Consider the following 16,752-nt stretch of genomic DNA (forward strand, 5'->3'; position numbering starts at 1 on the left):
CCCAGCTCTCTACTCTTAATTCTATTGTGAACTCTTCCATGCATCTGGTGTAGTGTGCAGCTGATGGAATGAGCAGAGCAGCAGGTACAGGAATTGCCCTTAGGAGACATTCCTGGATGTGTCTATGTTCCTTTGCGGAACCCTTCAAGTCTTCTTTATTAACACCCCTTTTGACGTGTCATCCCTTTTTGGACTGAAGGTAAAGGAAACACGAGGAGTGAAAAGACAGAAGGACTTTGTCTGCCGTTGGAGTACATTTTTCTACCCCGATTAGACCTTATAAAAAAGGGGGGGTGGAAAGATATGCTTCCGTATATCTCAAGGATTTTTCTAGGACACTTGTGGTGAAACCTCCTCTAGAGGCAGAGGAGGGGGAAATAATGGAAGATGTCGTCCACGAGGCAGAGGGGATACGCAGAATTAGGGTGACAGAGATCAGTTCTTTTGGAAGCCCTATCTGCATTCCTGAGAGGAGGCCTGACTGTCCCATCTCTGGAGGCAGTCGGGGGACACCTTTCTTTGTACCCAAATGCCTGAAAAAATAACAAAAGACAGCTGGGTACGAAGCATCATATCCAGAGGATACTCGATTCCCTTTGCCACACCGCCCCTTCTTGTGAAAAAAATCCCTGACATTCCACCCAGTCACAGGAGAACAAGCAGCCATAGAGGTCCAAAGGTTGCTGGAAAAACAGTTATCTAACCAGACCAGACAGGATCCGGAACTTACTCAATGTTCTTTTTAGTTCCAAAGAAAACAGGGGACTGGAGACCTGTTCTAGACCTCAGCAGACTAAACAAGTCGGTAAAAAAAGCAAAGTTCCAGATGGTCATGCTACAGTCAATACTCCCTTTTTTGGGTAGAGACAATTGGATGTGCTCGATAGATCTCCAGGATGCGTACTACTACATAAAAATGGACAGGCCATCCAGGGGTCATCTACACTTCTGGCTGGGAGCCAGCCATTATCAATTTTGCGTTCTGCCCTTTGATCTCACTACAGCCCCCAGAGTGTTCACCAAATGCATGGCAGTAGTAACGGCTCACCTGAGATATTTGAGATTCCAGGTGAGTTTCCTCATGGTCCAAAGTCAAAGTTATTTACTGTGCTTGTTACTTTGCGCAAGTTTTGAGCGTCGAGTTATGGCTGACGCCGGTCAATCGCATGACCAACTAGATATCCTTAGTTTTTTTGCCGTCAGGTCCATAACGGCAGTCTTTTTGCGAATATTTTAGTTCTTGTGGTACACAGTTAGGAGTTAGGGAAAACCGACCATACTTATAGTCTTGTGCTTTAGAATATTTTAGTTTGTTGTTGTTCATTTTGTGAATGATTTATTTTTTTTTTGAACTGAGAAGGTTAGACTGTGCCCATACCTCATTGGGATAGATGTTGCAAGTAGATACCTAAGGAGATGCCATACGCCCACTTTTTAGTTTTTGGGCTAAAAATAACGAGCTGTATTAGGAAGGTTAATCGATAGCCTGGTTAAACAGGGAGGACAAAGATTATAAAATGCCGAGGGATGTTCCGACCGCCCTTGGCGCAAAAAGTTATAAAAAACTCAGTGGAGCTTGAGCCCTGGAAGTTGTTTCTTTGGAAGGTCTCTTTAGATTTTTTAGGAGCTCAGGATCTCTTCTTTGTTGCCAAAGTAGGCTCAGGAGAGGAGAGTTCTAAGGGCTTCTATCCTCCCTCTCAGGGAAGCAGGCGGAGGGTTGGGTTTTCCTCTTCAGCTTCTTCTTCCCTGCCAGTTGAAGGCTTGCTTAGGCTGTTCTTCTGTTTCTTGCTTATGGTTAGAGGTGCCTTCTGTTGTTAAGGCTTTAGGAGGGTGTCTGAGTTTGAGAGTTTTGAGCATGGGGAGCTTCCTTGAGTCTTCGGGTGGAACCTGAGTTTGATGGTTCCTTATTCTTTTTCTGATGTGAGATTTTGCTTGAATTCTTCTGGAAGTTCGAGTATCCTTATTTTTCTTCTTCTGAAGATTTGGATTCTTATTCGAGGCTTCTGGATTCTGAAATTTCAGATCAGGATTTTCCTCCTTCTTCTCCTTTGGGAATTTTGATTTTACCCCAGCATTGCATTCCATGAGGGAGCATTTTAAATCTGAATGTTGCATTCCATGTTCCTGCATTAGCTTCGGGACTCTTTTTCTTTGTACCTGAAGATGTTTTGCAGAGGCTGTTTTGAAGGTAGGGGAAAGCTAGCTGCACCCAGTTTTCTGAGATAGGGCAGACCCTTAGCCTGTCTCTCAGGGCCCAGTTTCGTGAAGGCCTCCTAGGTTTAAAAAGTTTCTGTCAGAGTCCTAAGGCAAGGGCTACTGATTCTGAGACTGCCTCTCAGATAAAGAAAGCCTCTTAGCCAAGATGGGGGAGGGAAATTGATGCTCCTAAATATTTAAAAAAATCATCTTTAGCCATGAGGTCTACAATTGAGATCTAAACATGATGTGCTATGGGCAGTTTTGATTGAGGTGGGTAACTTGCAAGAATTAGTGGATTTCACAATTAAGATGGGTAAACTGTCCTTGCACATTGGATCTAAGCATCTCTTAGGCAGAGTTGGTTCATGTGTCTGGTCAGTGTCATCGAGGGCAGCTGCAGTGAGATTTTGGCATTGTGGTTGCAGTGTTGTTTTTGATGTTTGGTGCCTCTTGGATAGGCATTAGGTTTGGTTATCTGGAGAAGGGAGCTGAGAGAAAGTAGCTGAGCATGTTAAACAAGCTTGCGGTCGGTTATGATTTTGGATGGTGCTGCCCCAAGTTAGTGGGGAAATGTTGAAGTGAAGGATTTGGCATATCCTGGGATAAGGATTTAGTTAAGGAGTAACTCTGGAAGTAGTAGGGTTGCAGCTCAAGGTTTAGGGAGGTATGGTAGGTTCCCCTCCTGGCTCAGGGGCAGCAGAGGCTTTAGTCAGTCCTTTTGTAAGCAGACCCAATTCAGGCCTCTTTCAGCTGCAGTACACTCAGGCAATGCACTGAGGAAGGGGGTCAGTCCAGTCCTTTCCAGGGCCAATGGGGATAATTTTCAGCTGCAGATGGGTTCTCGATATCCAGCACACCTTAGTTACAAGGGCCCAAGATTTGGGGGGAAGGTGTCAAGCCAGACACCAAGACAGATGGGTTCTGGATATCATTCACAGGCAAATTTATCATTTGCATTTAACCTGGGCCATTCCTTTCCAAGGCTGTGCCATTCACCTCTATTAAGAAAAAGCTTTCCTGCTCCTAAGAAGGTTCCTCTGCAAAGGAGACATTCAGTTCCTAGTTAGATATATTCAACACTGGAATATTAGAAATTCTCCTAGGTTCAGAATGGAGCCGTTGGATAATTACAATCATTTCATCACTCACTGGATCAATTCTTTAAGTAAAGGAGGGCGTTACACAACATTTTTGCATAGACTGCTTTCAAGATCATCTATCTCAATTTTTAAGCGCTGGGAAAAGCTGCTTGGTTCCCTTGCCCTTGCTCTTTTTCATTATTAAGTATCTGAGTATTCTGCGGAGTTCTATTATCAGTTCTCTGCACTGCCCTTTGGCTTAATCACTGCATGATTACTTCAAGGCTTCTGGCCTATCAATAGCTTCTTAAAGGGGGCGAAAGGAATTCAAATTTATCTTTTCTTATTGATTTCTAAGATATCTAGCTAAGGTATTTGACGAATTAAATACAGTCCAGTAAGTGTCAAAGAGTAGACATGTCTCAGTCTGTAGTTCTGTGAAGGTGTGAGCCCGAATGGTAGTTGTGTCTCCCGGACAAGTGTGAAGTGGTGCAAAAAGGATCTACACAACTATCTCTGGCCTTTTTAACTGACTGACAGGACATCTCTTCAAAACTTAGGGTTCACTTCCTTCTTCAGTTCCCCTGACTGCATTGCAGTCCTGTCAAAGCCAATGGTCATCTGCAAATGTAGTAAGGACCAATCCCAATGTGAAAGTACATGCAATGGAAGCTGCAATGAGCGATTCAAAAAAAGAAGCACTGCCAGGCCTTGGAGGATTTGGATCAAAAGTGAGGGTCCTGCACAAAAAATCTCTGGCCTTTGTGTGAGGCCTAGACACGGGTCTAAAAGACATGCCAGACTCTGCCTCAGACCATGGGAAGTCCAGACACAGACAAGTGGTCTGCCAGACTACTGGCAGCATCTACTATCTAAATGGAAAGTGGACATGAGAGAGATGTTAGCAGTCCAGTTTGCATTAATGGCTTTCAATCCAGTAGCAGATGTAGACCAGTTTTTTTGCTTTAACTGTTCAACACTTTACCAGGGCAGGTGTTCATTCTAACAGACAACACAACTGTCATGTGGTGCAAGCACAAAATGGGAAACTGGGAGTCATGAATTTGTGCAGCAACAGGTGCTTTTTTGCAGGACTAGCTCGGGAGCACAGAACTCCTTAGCAGATGTGTTAAGCAGACAAATCATGGATCCCTTAACTGTGTCTTCATATATTTCAAAAATTCAAAACAGTGACAGTTCATCTTGGAAACTCAGAAATAGATCACTTGTCCTCCAGACTCAACCATTTGCACCCCAAGGTCCCCCCCAACAAACCACCAGCCAACAAAGAAAGCAAGGTTTCTTTCTTTCCAAAATGTGTTCAAGTCTTTGCCTCTGCCTTGGCCTCTTCTTCCTTCCCTTATGCTTTTCTGCCTCTTCTCCCAAAGGTGCTTCTATTAAGTTATCAACCAAACCCAACGATGATTTTTTACAACCAGATTGGCCTTTAAGCCCCCATTACTTTACCCTCTACTGAGGAGTCTGGTGAGCTCCACACCTGTACCTGCTCAAGCACACCTGTTGTCTCAGAGGGCTTGTCCATACTCTTATCAAGTTTGCTCCACAGATCTAATCAACCTTCAACTTTTAGTTCAAATGTAATTAAGCTCAAGCTCCTGAAAAGTACAAGGAAATGTGAATAATGAAAAATGTGAAAAATGGAAAGGAAAGAATTATTTTGGAATTTTTTGATTTCTTTTTTATTGTGGAGCATTTTTTTCTGAGATTTCTTTTTGGAATCTTCATGTGAATCTGGTTTTTCAATATTCATTGGTCTTTTTTGCATTTTCTTCAAAAGCCTATGCCATCTAAGATTCTATGATTGTGATTTCCAGCTCTTTTCATGATCCTTTGTTCAAGCAATTTCTTAGAGGGGCAGAAGAGCAAAGACCCTCTGCTAGGGCTCTGAGCTCTGTCCCTCCTAACCTTTTTTGTTTTGAGAAACTTATCTTTTCCCTTTTGAGCTTGAGCCTTACTGCTTTTTGATTGAAATTTTACTCATCTCATTACTTTTTTTGTCTTACATGCAAGAAGGGTTTCTGGTTTGCAGGCCCGCAGGCCCTTATTTTTTTTGATTTTTCATAAGGATAGGCTTCTTTATCCTTTATTCCTCTTGTGGTGTCTCTCTTTTATTTCAAGGTGGTTTCTTTAAACCAAACTTTTATTCATTTTATGCAGATCCCCCAAAAAAAAAAAAAAAAGGGCAAAAGTTTTTTTAGCAATTAGAGCAACAGAGGCATATTATATTATTATTTGAGCAGGACTAAGCAGCTCAGCAGTTGTTTGTTGTTTTTGCTTGCTTTTGGGTTCGCAGAGACAAGCCTGTGTCAAAACAAACTATTTCTTATTGGTGGATTGTTTTGCATTGCATTTTTGTTATTCCCAGAGATTCAAGCGATACCAGCTGGGATCCACTAGGGATTAGGCCTACAATGCCACATTAACAAGGGTGGCAAGCAGGGGGTGGGCACTAAGGCTACTTAGCTACTTGGCAGTATCAGTGCAGCATTCTCACCTCTAAGCACCTCTCTACTCCTCTTAAGTCTAGGCTGGTTTTGCCACAGCTATTTTGCAAGGCATGTTGTCAGTTCCTGCTTCCTTATGATTTGCCAGCTCTTTTACCTGCTTTGGGATTTTTCAACATTATTGACTGCAGCAATGTGGAATGAAGAACATAGTACGTTTTAGTACTGTTTGTACCTATGTAGAATGTACATTGCTGTCCTTGCTTGTTGCAGTCCAATCCTCCCTCCCCCCCTGTCTGTAGGGGTGGGTGGTAGTGGAGGTTATATTCTATCTTTTGTATATATTGTACATATTTTTTTTTGGTGTAGGTATGTTTTTTTGGTTTTGGCCTTTATCTTCTTTTCAGGGTCTTCTGACATCTGGGGCAAGAAAGACTGATTGAGCGTCATCGGTCATGCTAGTTAGTGACGGACGACTGACGTCAGTCTAATGCGCCCTGACCGACGTCAGCCATATACTTTGGTATTCGGGCCGACTGGACAGCGGACTACCCAATAGATAGTTAGGACTGCAGCAATGTGGATCCTCGAACATCTACATTTATGGTAGGTACAAAACTGTACTTTTCCATACCTAGAGGACTGTCTCCTCACTGCCACCACCACCAGGCATCAACTCATACAATCAAGCGACACAACTTTAAATCTCTGCAATCAATTGGGGATTACCATAAACTCAGAAAAATCTGCCTTGTTACCATCGCAACAGACCATTTTTATAGGAGTAAAACTAGATACAGTCTCAATGACCTTAAGTCTTCCTTCAGAAAGAGTTTGTCTTTTACGAAAACAAATCCTAAACCTGCTTTCAAAGTCAAAAGCCCCAGTCTCAATGGTACTCGTATTGCTAGGAATGATGGCGGTAGCGATCATTGCCATTCCTCTGGGTCGGATGCACATGCGAGTACTACAGAGGCTCCTGTTCTCTCAGTGATCTTTTCAGGAACTTCCAATGTCTCACCAAATCATGATAACGAATATGTGCAAGAAGGACCTTCAGTGGTGGCCAGACATCTCAACAAGTAACTCTAGGCCATCCATTTGTTCTACCCACTCCTATAGCCACGGTGACCACGGACGCTTCCTTGATAGACTGGGGGAGCATTATCACGGAAGAACAGCCCAAGGCACGTGGAAGAAGAATGAGGCTCATCTGCATATCAGTGTCCTAGAGATGAGAGCAGTACTCTTAGCGTTGCAGTCCTTTCAAGACTCTCTCCCTCTGGGAACAATTGCAATTCAGACAAACAATATATCAGTGGTCTGGTACATAAACAAACAAGGAGGAACCAAATCTTATCCCCTCGGTTGAGAGGCCCTGAGAGTATGGCAGTGGGCAACTTCCACTCAGTGCTTTCTGATAGCAATGCGCAATCAAGGGAAATCCAGTGTGTTAGCAGACAAGCTCAGCAGGGCAATTTTCTTGCTTCATGAGTGGTCACTAAAGAAACAAGAAGCGGAAGGGATCTTCTGCAGGTGGAGCCAGCCTTGCTGCGATCTCTTTGCAACCCCAACAAACATGAAATGCAGCACCTACTTTGCCCTAATCCCCCCACCGGGGGATGCCCCAAGGGAAGCACTGGTGCGCAGTTGCCCCTGGGTCTCCTTTATGCCTTTCCCCCTAATACCCAAAGTATTACAGAAAGCAAAGACTCTGGGAAGGACCATAATCTTAATAGCCCTTACTAGCCTCGTCAAATTTGGTTTCCCTTCCTTCAGCCTCATCTGTTGGAAGAGCCTTGGATCTTGGACCCATTTCTAGATCTTCTGACCCATTCATCGGGGGATCTTCATCCTTCCCTTCACTCCCTTAAACTGACAGCTTGGCTGCTGCAATTCCAAACATAGCCAGGATTCACAGCCTTTCAGCCGAGGCTCAACATATTTTAACATCTTCTCATAAATCATCTACCAGAAAGTTATATCTTAGCAAATGGAAGAGATTTTCTTTAAGGGCATGTCAGAATGATATTGATCCGTACCTAGCTTCAATTTCATCCATTCTGGAGTTTCTGACTAAACTTTTCAATGAAGGGGCCACTGCAGCTATCATTAGAGTTCAATTAGCAGCAGTCTTGAACTTTCATCTTGCTGTCCAGGGTTCTAACGTCATGTCACGATGACTCTCTAAAGCCTTTCTCAAGGGTACTGTTTACTTGAGACCACCCGTCAAAACTCCAGCCATGCCATGGAATTTAAATTTTGTACTTTCTCGAGTTATATTACCCCCTTTCGAACCAGCCTCATTTTATGATTTGAAATATCTCTCATGGAAGAGCATATTTTTTATAGCTATCACTTCTGCTCGGAGGATTTCTGAGTTACAGGCCTTGACCATCAAACCTCCTTATCTGATTTTCCATAATGACAGAGTCTCACTCAGAACTAATCCATCATTTTTACCCAAAGTTGGTTCAGAGAAAAATCTCAACCAATCTATTGAATTGCCCGTTTTCTTCCCTAAATACACAAATAAGATGGAACACATGCTGCACAAACTTGATGTTCATAGGCAACTCCGATTTTATTTGGACAGGACCAAACAATTCAGAAAAAAAAGAACAGCTCTTTGTCTCCTTTTTGGAATCAAAAAAAGGTACTCCAGTGTCCAAAGTCACCTTGTCATGATGGTTATCAGATTGTATTTCTTTCACTTACAGTTCAGTGAATGCTCCATTACAACAAAAAATAAAGCCCCACTCTACTAGAGCTCTATCTACCTCTTCAGCCTTCTCTGCTAAGTTACCATTAGATATTATTTGTGCAGCAGCTACCTGGTCAAGGCCTCATACCTTCATCACTCATTGCAAAGTAGACAAGGCCTCCAGGGATAGGGCTTCCTTTGGTTCCACTGTTCTAAAGAATAGCCTCCCATGAGCCACCCGAGAAAGATGGTGCTTGGAACGCTACCCATCAGTAAGAATGAACGGCGAGATACAACAACTTCACATAAAGAAGTTATGTACTCAGCTTAACATTCCCTGTGAGTTGTTCATCTCGCCTTCATTCTTGCATCCCACCCTCCAACCCCCATCCAGTCTACTTGAGGACCGAGACTTCTTTATTCATGGTGTATTGTCTCTTATCCAGATGTTCTTCATGTTTCACTGTTGCAGTCATCACATTTGGATTATCTGCCTGCAAGTAGCCCTCAGCCGGCCTGAATACCAGAGTCTTTGGATTTCTGCGTTGGATGCTGTTGCTTCTTCCATGACGTCAGGTCGTCAGGGGTATAAAACATGCAGCCAATGCCATTACATCAGTCTTTCTTGCATTGCGGTGCCCGAAGCAGAAGCAGTTCGCAAGTGCTGGTCGGCCATCTCCTGAAATTTTCATTTTCGAGTTTCAGACACGAAGTCTTCAAAAAAGATAAGTACCCCGTTGGGGATCCTTTTTCTTGCTCTAACTGATGTCAGTAAAAGTTAACAATTGTCTTGCCTGTGGAAAGAAAATACATCATAGAGATTTTCATTCTTACTGCATCCCGTGTTTAGGCCCAGACCATGACGTCCCTCGCTGTTGGCTTTGTGCCTTGTTCAACACCAGAACTATTCGTCATCAGGCTATTTTTGCTGCCATTTACTTTCGTACTCCGAAATGGCTTTGTTAAGCCATCTTACTACCGATCTTCTGAAAAAACATAAGGATAAAGACAGAGACAGACTGCATAGGTCCAAAACTGCCAACGACACTTCCATTAAGCTAGTCGCCAGTTCTCCGGTACTCAGTGAGGCGCTTTCGCAGCCCCTGATACCCGCTACTTCAGATTCACAGGCCTCTACTGAGACCCATTCGGAGTCCGGTATGCCGCGAGATGCTTCTTCGACTATGGAACCTGCAGATGTTTCTACCTTGGATGGGTCCAGAGCCGCTGTGCAGGCACCGGGTTCTGAGGGTGTATTCAGGCCTACAGACATTCATATTAAACCGACACCATCGTTTCCATCCAGAAGTTGTGAATTCCTCAGGCCAAAAACTCACACTATGCCTAGAAAACCGATGACCAAACCGCAGGCTCAGGCCCATATGCCTCAAAAACAAATGCTTGGAATGGCTGAAGACCTTATTACCTTAATTAGGGGAAGCCAGCCTTCCCCCTCTAAGAGACCTAGAACTGATTTTCTTTCTGATTCTTCTTATCAGGAATCTGATATTTCTGCTCCTTCTGATTACCAGGATTTGCCCTTATCTACTTATGAGGATTCTGATGCAGAGGATTCAATTCCTTCTGCTTTCCCTCCAGGAGATTTTTCTTTCTGTGAAACCTTGCATACTCTTAGGGAGCATTTCTGTTGGGAAAGCCAGTATTACTCTGAGTCCTAAAAGAGACTTAGGAAATTCTTACTCCTGCCTCAACATAGGCCTTTAGCTGTCCTTCCTGTCCTGGACATTGTAGATGATGCTTTCTTGGAATCTAGCCTTACCCCAGACACTTTACCTCCAGCTCCCAGAAAACCTGACAGGTACTACAGAGTACCTGACTCTCACAAGTTCCTCTTCAGGAATCCTTCTGTGGATCCAGAGACCATTTCCCAAGGACCAAAAGGCATTAAGGCTACTGCTGCCAAAAATTCTACCCCTTCTGATAGAGATTCTAGGCCCTTAGACAGATGGAGTAAGAAGATATACACTTCTGCTACTTTGGCCATTAGGGCTTGAAATTGCCAGTTTCAAATGTTAAAAGTAGCATATTATGGGACTACTTAAACAGAAAATGATGTTGATCCCTGACTGTGCTGAACACAAAGAGTTGCAAGATTTAATGCATTCTGCAGAACAAGTTGATAAACATACTTTGCAATGTGGTTTTGATGCTTTAGAAGCGTATTACAGGGCTGCTGTAACTGGGTCTGTACTTAGAAGGCATGCTTGGCTTAAGGAACAAAACTTGCCAGATCATGTTAAAGCTAAATTACTGGATGCTCCCTTAAACCAAGACCGCCTTTTTGGCAACAAAGCAGAAGAAGTCCTCAAAAGGATGGAGGAAAAAGCTCAATCTATGCAAACTGTTAAAGATTTCCTACAAGTACAGCCTCCCAGATTCAGTAGTCATTGGTCTTCAAAGAACTAGTCCTTTCCAGTCCCTTCCAGGCCTTCTCGGTCCAAACCCAGGAACAGCAGAGCACCTAGGCTACAGTCTCAGGCTACGCACAGATCTAAGCAGTGGGGGGCTCCCACTTCGAAACCAGGGAGTAGTAAGACACCCCCCCCTAAAGAAAAATGACTTAACCTTAACCCTTCCAAGCCCTGCTCAGATACCTGCTCCCGTAGGAGGAAAGCTCGCCCTGCATGCAAAAACATTGGAACTCATTACCCAGGACAATTGGGTTTTGAACATAGTTTCTCAAGGATACAGATTCCACTTCCACACACTACCAACCCCATATGGCTGGCCAGACGTACCCCCAATTCAGTGGGTGAAGGCCCAACAGCAGGTTCTCTCTCTTCTCAGTATCAGGGCTATTCAACCTGTGCCAGCAGAACAAAGGGGACAAGGTTTTTATTCAAGACTTTTTCTGATACCCAGAAAAGACAACTCTTTGCATCCTATCCTGGACCTCTCTATTCTCAACACCTTTCTGGTGGTTCCAAAATTCAAAATGCTAACTCTTCAACAGCTTCTTCCTATGCTAGCCAAGATGCCTGGCTGGCAACCCTAGACTTAAAGGAAGCTTACCTGCACATCCCAGTAAAAGGATCCTGCAGACAATACCTACGTTTCAGGCGGGCTCCATGCACTTTCAGTTCTCTGCACTTCCATTTGGCTTATTTACTGCGCCCAAGGTGTCCACAAAGTGTCTAGCTCCAGCCATTGCATTTTGCAGGCAGAGAAATATTCAGGTTTACCCATACTTGGATGATTGTCTGATTCAGGCAGAAAGCCAGGACTTGCTATTACAACACCTGGCATTCGTAAAGAAACTTCTAACCTCACTGAGGTACACCATCAACGAAAGGAAATCTCACCCAGTACCCTGCCAACAGATTGTATTCCTGGGAGCAAGCTTGAACACAACTTCCCAGATGGCATTCCTCACTCTGGAAAAACAAGTTTATTTGACAACCTACTTCAAACTATTGGCCACAAAACCCCAGCTATCTGCAAGGAAAATACTGCAAGTTCTGGGATTCATGGCCTCTTGCATTCTACTAATTCCATATGCAAGACTGCATATGAGGAAACACCAATGGTATCTAAAAATCCTATGGTGTCAACATTCTCAGGATCTGGAAACAATAATTTCTATCATTCCTTGTATGAAGACAGAATTCCTTTGGTGGGCAGAGACCTGCTACCACAACAAGGGACTCCCTTTCACTCCCCCTGCCACCCAAACCCTAACAACAGACGCATCAGACTATGCATGGGGGGCTCACATGGCAGGGCAGTGCATTCAGGGCAAATGGAACCGAGACAGATACACCTGCATATCAATCAAAAAGAAATGTTAGCTGTACAGAATGCTCTGACAGCCTTCAAAGACCGTATTCTTCCAGGACAACTATTGATAAAGACAGACAACACCACAGTTATGTGGTACATAAACAAGCTGGGGGGAACCCACTTGTACCCTCTCTGCAGACTAGCCATGGCTCTGTGGAACACAGCCTTGAGCTACCAAATATACCTACAAGCACAATTCTTGCCAGGCAAACTAAATTCACTGGCAGACGACTTAAGCAGAAATCTCATGGATCCACATGACTGGAAACTAGAACCCAAAATATTCAACCTCTTGAGGAACAAATGGGGGACTCCAGAGGTAGACCTGTTTGCCTCCCCTCAGAACTACCAGTTGAACAAATTCTGCACAAGAACTCCGCACAGTCAAGCTTGGAAAGTGGATGCCCTGTCCTTTACCTGGGAAAGCCTCTCGGTTTATGCCTTTCCCCCTCTGCCTCTCTTCTCAGAGGTTCTACTAAAGATCAAACAGGACAAGCCAAGGATAATAGTGATTGACCAGACTGGCCACGCCAGCACTGGTACCCCCTCTTGCGCAGTATGACACTGCTACAACCATGGCACCTGCCTCAGACCCCTTCCTTGCTGTCCCAGCAGGCAGGCCAAATTCTACACCCTCAGCTTCAAACCCTGAACCTTGCAGCCTGGCTAATTCCTTGAGCTCTCCTCTAGCATTCCTCAATAAGAAGGTGCTGGATGTCATTCTGGAGGCAAGGAGGCCTAGTACTAGAAAATCCTATGCTGAAAAGTGGAAAAGATACTGTTTCTGGTGCCAGGCTCAGGGGATGGGCACAATGGTGCCCAGCTTACTTCATATTCTAGAGTACTTAGCAGAAATGCTCCACAAGGGCCTGTCCTTCTCGTCCATTAAAATTCATGCCTCTGCCATCTCAGCACATTATAATACTGAGCCACCCCTCTTCTTTCACCCCTTGCTAAAACAATTCCTTAGAGGGGCCAAAAATTTAAAACCCCGCCAGGAGAGCTCCCACTCCAGTCTGGGACCTTAACTTTGTATTGGAAAAGCTCACTCTTCCCCCCTTTGAGCCAGCTGCAACAGCAGAGTTGAAATTCCTTTCTTTGAAAACAGCCTTCCTTCTAGCCATCACTTCAGCAAGAAGAGTGTCTGAATTATAGGCCCTCATGGCAGTGTAACCCTTCATTATCTTCCATGTGGACATGGTTTCCCTCAGGACTAATCCTTCCTTTATGCCCAAGGTGGTGTCTAGTGTGGCCCTAAATCAGTTCATTCATTTGCCTACTTTTTTCACTAATCCACAAAACAAAAGTGAATGAATACTGCACTCTCTGGATGTGCACAGGCAACTTAGATTATATTTGGACAGGACTAAGCCTCTCAGAAAATCTGAACAGTTGCTAGTTGGCTTTGCTGCAGGGGCAGAGGGGAAGGCCATTTCATAGCAAACAATTTCCAAATTGATAGCCCATTGCATTAATTTCTGCTACAAGCACCATGGAAAACCTACCCCACAGGGGATAAGATCACATTCCAACAGGGCTGCATCTACTTCTGCGGCATTTCTCAGAGGAATCCCTACCAGGGACATCCTAGAAGCTGCTACCTGGAACTCTGTACATACCTTCACCAAGCATTATTACATGCCTATCTTTTCTAAATCCAGAGCTGGATTTGTCACTGCAGTCTTGCAGGGCTTAATAGCTAGCCCTAATGCTCTTTAACTACCTCCTCCCTTCCTTAGCTTTGGGAATAAACCCAAATGTGATGACTGCAACAGTGAAACACGAAGAACATAGTACAGTTGTGTACACTTACCATAAATGTAGATGTTCGAGTGTATTCACTGTTGCAGTCCTGGTTACCCTCCCTCCAGCCTCCTGACTTCTCTTGGCTCTACCTTTCCTTCTTGTTGGTATATTTATTTTTTCTTGTATATTGCTTTTTGATGGGGGTGTACCATACCATATAATTGCTTCCTATTGTGGGGGCACCTGACATCTGGGGCAAGAAAAACTGATGTAATGGCGTCGGCTGCATGTTTTATACCCCTGACAACCTGACGTCATGGAAGAAGCGACAGCATCAGACGCAGAAATCCGAAGACATATTCAGGCCAACTGAGGACTACCTGCAGGCAGATAACCCAAATGTGATGACTGCAACAGTGAATACACTCGAACATCTACATTTATGGTAAGTGTACACAACTGTACTTTCTTAGGGTGGCATATTAATAGTCCTAGTTAACCAGTTAGCAGCAAACAAGATCTGAGGGAAGATCAAGGTGCATCATGGGGTAGGGAGTTGGCCTCGAGCTGGTTGAAGACCTCGAGCTTTTGCAGTTGGCTGAGTCAGAGCCGAGGATCGGCTCCGAACCCATCAGTAAGAATGAAGGCGAGATGAACACCTCACATGGAATGTTATGTTGAATACATAACTTCTTTTTAGCATATCCTAAGTGATTTAATCAAAGTGCCTAAGCCAACAATAAAACACACTTAAATATAAGGACATGTTTGCGTGTAAATAATTTTAAAAAAGTTAAAAAAACAAGATATTGAATACATATGATACACAGAACAGTATTCTCAGTGCCTGCTGATACTTTCTCTTTCTAAAGTGGCTAACTTTCTTTTGTTATGCCTGAATTGTAGTCCTTAAACTCACCTCCCCTCCCCCTAAACACCTCCCCTTTGTATCTGTCAAAGTGGTAAAGGTCCAAAAAATAATACGGAAGCCGACCAATATTGTGGGATAGCTAGAGGTAGACTAAAAATCAAGACGTTGTACCTCATGTGAGCAGACTCTTGAATTACATTTAAAAATATGAAAAAAAGGAGAGTCCAAAAGTATTTTTAAAATGTAGAAACCATCAAGACATGATGTTTTTTCACTCTGTGGGTGCAATTCTCCTTTAAGTGCTTTCTGTCAGTTCTTTGAAAGTTAGATGGGGCAGTGTCTGTATACCTACTCTGAGGAGGTTCTTCCTGTTTAAAAATTAAAACAAAAAAAGTGTAAGAAATGTGTGCTGCTTAAGTCAAATCCTAGTTTTACCTTTTTCAATGGGAAGTTTTGTAATAAGATTTCAGAATGTGTGGCTCTTGCATCTGCGTGCAGATGTTTTGTAGCACAGTATTGGGTACTTGTACTACCTGCGGTGGTGGTGCTGCGGTAGTGTTGCTGCCTCACAGTAAGACGCTGTCCGGTTCGATTCTCAGCTAGAGCATCTTCTGCGTGGAGACATGCGTGAATGGGCGTACCTTCGTTGAAGGTTGTGCGTCAGGCCTGGCAAGCCGGTACATAAAAATCAACTGCCAATCATTAGCGGACCGGAGTTCCGCTGTGATGACCCCTAACCGGGAAAAGCCGAAAGACACAAACAATTGGGTACTTGTACTAACTGTGGATTTTAAAAGTAAGCTTTGACATTGTTAAAGCTGTGAACGTTGGGATGCACAAGTAGTTTGGACATGACTCGTGTAAGAAGTGGTTTTTCATGTTAGCCAGTTTTTAGCTTATCTCACAGGTTACAATCAGCTGATCTCAAGAAGACCTCATGAAAAGAAACAGGAACTTTGCTTCTGCTAACCCAAAACTTTGAAATCACCCATTAAAATCTAGAAATAAAATAACACTGCCGTAAAACAAAGAGTACAGAAAGACAGAAAGTGCAAGCAGCTGCCTCAGCAAAACCTCAGATTCTTTTTCTTGTTACCTTGAGCAGAACAAGTAGCTTCCAGCTATTTCTACAGTTTGCAAACAATTTCCTCTAAGTTGCGGAGGACAAAATGCAGAGTTTTGCTTTCTTACCCTAAATTAGAACTTGTAAAACACAAAGAAAACATCTTTAAATATCCCTGTAGCAAAACAAGAGCAAAAGTAGAACAAAGGGTCTAATTATTGACAAAGGTGTATTAAAATATTTACTGAGATCTGTTCTACTGGCAGTCTCTGTTTTGTGGCAATAAAATTGGTTAAAGCCTCTTGCAGGTTCACCCATCTTGCCTGGAGTCCCATAGTACTCTTCTTCATACTTTCCTGTTCTTTGTATGAAGTCATTGCAGTTCATTATAATTATGATAAAGATTGTACAGCTGTGTGTGAATTGTCACTTACTGCCTATGGGATGAGTCTGCCTAAAGGATGTATACAAATGCAATGTCTAGCTTTGTATATCATTTTCCCTGGAAACATTGAAGTTTTAAATGTGTGTGTTTGCTATTTTTTAACCTAAGGGTGTTTGGCAGATGTTATATTTTCAGGAGTTCTCTCTTTGCTAGACATTAATTTCACCACTGCTTAGACTTATTTCTACATATGAACTATCTTGATGCCATTCGTTTTTGCACAGGTTCCTGGAATGTTCCACAAGAGCATATGTTGGTAACACTGGGGACTGGCCAAGTGTAAACACTGATATGAAATACAAAAGAGGGCCAGGTTATTCTTACTTTTACAGTTGGATTTCCCATGTCAGTAGCATTGGAATGGTGGCATAACCGTACT

General features: G+C 43.4%; 1 protein-coding gene across 2 annotated transcripts in view; it reads left to right on the forward strand.

Annotated features, from left to right (window-relative positions):
- RGP1 (RGP1 homolog, RAB6A GEF complex partner 1) overlaps positions 1-16,752 on the forward strand; it is a 1,859,064-nt gene that overhangs the window by 1,294,986 nt on the left and 547,326 nt on the right. The gene's annotated exons all lie outside the window — the stretch shown is intronic.

The sequence above is a fragment of the Protopterus annectens genome, chromosome 1.part1 (genome assembly GCF_019279795.1).
Source record: "Protopterus annectens isolate FY-2018-M chromosome 1.part1, PAN1.0, whole genome shotgun sequence".
Taxonomy (NCBI): Eukaryota; Metazoa; Chordata; order Ceratodontiformes; family Protopteridae; genus Protopterus; species Protopterus annectens.